Raw genomic sequence first — 3,454 nt, 5'->3', positions numbered from 1 at the left:
CATGCAAAAATTATCATATTTCTGAATAATTTTAGGACACGAGCCAGCTAGAAATACGTGGACATTTAATTATTGTAGACACCTCTAAGGATTCCATAGCATTATTATAGAAAATTTCATGTCAATTTTGTTTATAATTCTCTAAACATATTTCTTTAAACCTTGTTTAGAAAGCATTAAAGTTTCTATAGAATTTTTTTAGAAAGAAACAATGAAACGATTGTTTATAAATCTAAAAAACTATTTCTTTAGAATTTACTTAGAAAGCATTAAAGTTTGTATAGAGTTATTTAGAAATAAACAACAAAAAGATTGTTTATAATTCTTTAAAACTATTTCTTTAGAACAGTTTTAGAAATCAACAACACAAAAACTTTTTGGGGTTCTTTAGAATAATATCTTTAGAAATATGTATAGAATGGTCTATAGCTTATAGAGCTCCATAAATCCTCTATAGAACTCTATAGGGTTTTGAAGAGGTTCTTTGGATAATTTTTGTAAGGGTAAAGGTAGCGCGATAGTTTTTCCATGGATAAAGAATGCCCGAGAGCGTGGAATTTGTTTTCACGCTATAGGATAGGCAACTCCCTATCTCGAACTACAGCTTATTCTGTATATACTCATGTTACAATATCGGTTGTCAGCAAGGGCAAACCTAGGTCTCGATGTAACCTAGCCATGTACGTGCTGTCAAGATACAAAAAACTTCAGGATCTTCAGGATTTAAAATCGTTTAGAATATCCCGAAGTGTTTTAGCCTCTTGTCAGCACTAGCGAGGCTAAATTACATTGCGACCTAGGTTTGCGCGTGCTGACAACCGATCCTGTAATAGAGTATAAACGGAATAACCTGTCGTTCGAGATAGGGAGTTGCCGATCCGGTAGCGTCGTGATAATAAAATTTCAAGCTCACGCGCATCCTTTATCCATGGTTTTTCGCTACATCGTTTGATGAACATCTAACGATGGGCTATTATTTTCACATGGTCTGAAGAAAAAGTATTGTTCGCCTTTTTAAAGGGACAGTGAAAACGGAAAAGAAGCGGGCATGATTTAAATAAGAGTGCGGTGCGGATGTGAGTAGATAGAAAGTACCGACTTTGGCCCACTGGCGTCAGACAGTGCCAGATGGCACCAGTAAATATGGCGTCAGTGAATCAAACAACCGAATTTGGCTCACTGGCGTCAGTGTGCCGCGTCAGCCAGTGCCAGATGGCACATGATCTGGCACCAATAAATATGGCGTCAATGGACGCCCACGGAATTTTTCTTCTTATGGCGCCAGTGAATCAAATATTTTTTCTCACAATCCTGCTATGACGTCAGTGAATCAATCATGGCGTCAATGTTAGGCTTAAGCGTCATATTCGACAACGTGGTAAATAGCCTTTGTCATACACGTGGTTTAAACGCCATGTTCACTATAAGAACATGATTGGTCCAAAAAGAGCGCCATGTTTACATGGTCAGAAAGTCACGTGACATTAAGGTATAAAAGACGAGGACGGTTTAAAGATAAGACATTTTACATCCTCCCCTGAAGTACCGATCCAGATCCGAAAAATGTAAGTATAATTTCCCCCATAAAGTCTTAGTACCATATACTTGGCCCACATCCTATTTAATGTGATTACCATATTTCTATTTAATGTGAATATTTTGAGATTTCTTCAACTAAATCAGTCAGTGTAACGCCGGATTGTAGGATTAGACTAGGAATGACCGATGGCTCAACTGGGATCGTATTAAGCGAGGAGGAATATATGCAACTTTACGGAATGAAGGACTCCATAAACGGATTTTTCGAGAAGGACGACGCTCAACCCACCACGTGCTTTTTCGAGGGATCGATGGACAAGCGAATTCCCTTACAAAAATCTTCTTAAGAACTCTTAAGAAAATTCCTTGGGAAATTTCTTTGGAAATCCTTAAGGCGTTCTTTAGGAAATTGGGGAATATTGGCCTCTTTTTCTTTGGAAATTACTTTTGAAATATCTTTGGAATTTTCTTGGGAAATATCTTTGGAATTTTCTTGGGAAATATCTTTGGAATTATCTCTGGAAATATCTTTGGAATTATCTCTGGAATTTTCATGGGAAATATCTTTGGAATTTTCTTGGGAAATATCTTTGGAATTTTCTTGGGATATATCTTTGGAATTTTCTTGGGATATATGTTTGGAATTTTCTTGGGAAATGTCTTTGGAATTTACTCGGGAAATGTCTTTGGAATTTACTTGGGAAATGTCTTAGCAATTTACTTGGGAAATGTCTTAGCAATTTACTTGGGAAATGTCTCTGGAATTTTCTTGGGAAAAATCTTTGCAATTTCCTTGGAAAATATCTGTGGAATTTTCTTGGTGAACATATAGAGAAGGTTATTGGGTAAATTAATTTGGCCACTAGAAACGAGGATAGTTCTCACATGCAGAACCATATCCCAATACTGGGAATGCAGTTCTTATATGCTGAACAACACCCCTTATAGCGAGGGAAGTTCTCGCATTCAGTGTGAAATTGCTTATAAAGTCAGACATTTAATCGACTTAAAAACATCCGTAAACGGCAGAAAGTTTTAGCCTTCTGCAATTGTATGGGGTACTAAGTGGGTTTTGGAGGCTTTAATGGCCAAGCAGTAGATACAGACGTTGTTGTTAAATTTAATAATGTATATTCACTGAGAGTTTTTCGAGTATCAGAGACGCGTTTAACCTAATTTTCTCTACAATATTTAAAAAAAAATATTTATTTTGGACTCTAATTACGCTCGAAATAAAGATACAACATGCCGTAAGAGAATTAAGCAACAATTCCTACTGCCAGCTTAGATTACCCGTAAATCTAAACATAACTATTTTAATTACTCTTATTTTACTTTTAATCTGTTTTATCCTTTACATAAACACCTCATGGATTATTAAAGGCAAAAAAATAAAAAAATAGGTAAATATTCATTCCATTTCAGCGCTTGCTGAGCCTTAGCTACGGGACAAGCCTTCGTGAAACGTTTTTAAATTTTTTAACCATAAAGTTAATGTCTATCTAGGAAAACTTAAGCTAAACAATTTGGGTAAAAATGTTTTGAGATAATTATATGTAAAGCATAATTGCAATATATCTGGCCCTTTGAAATTCATCTCTAAAATTCTTAACTAATTTCGTTGTAAAATAAACCCTAGACCTTCTTTGGAAATATATCTCTTGAATTCCAAACGAATTTCTTTGGAAAATAAACCCTAGACCTTCTTTGGAAATATATCTCTTGAATTCCAAACGAATTTCTTTGGAAAATAAACCCTAGACCTTCTTTGGAAATATATCTCTTGAATTCCAAACGAATTTCTTTGGAAAATAAACCCTAGACCTTCTTTGGAAATATATCTCTAGAATTCCAAACGAATTTCTTTGGAAAATAAACCCTAGAGCTTTTTTTGGACATTTATCTCAATAATTCC

Source organism: Phalangium opilio, unplaced genomic scaffold (genome assembly GCF_054372755.1).
Source record: "Phalangium opilio isolate 3A_F unplaced genomic scaffold, DU_Popi_V2 ptg000039l_2, whole genome shotgun sequence".
Lineage (NCBI taxonomy): Eukaryota > Metazoa > Arthropoda > Arachnida > Opiliones > Phalangiidae > Phalangium > Phalangium opilio.
This window is presented reverse-complemented; position numbering follows the sequence as displayed.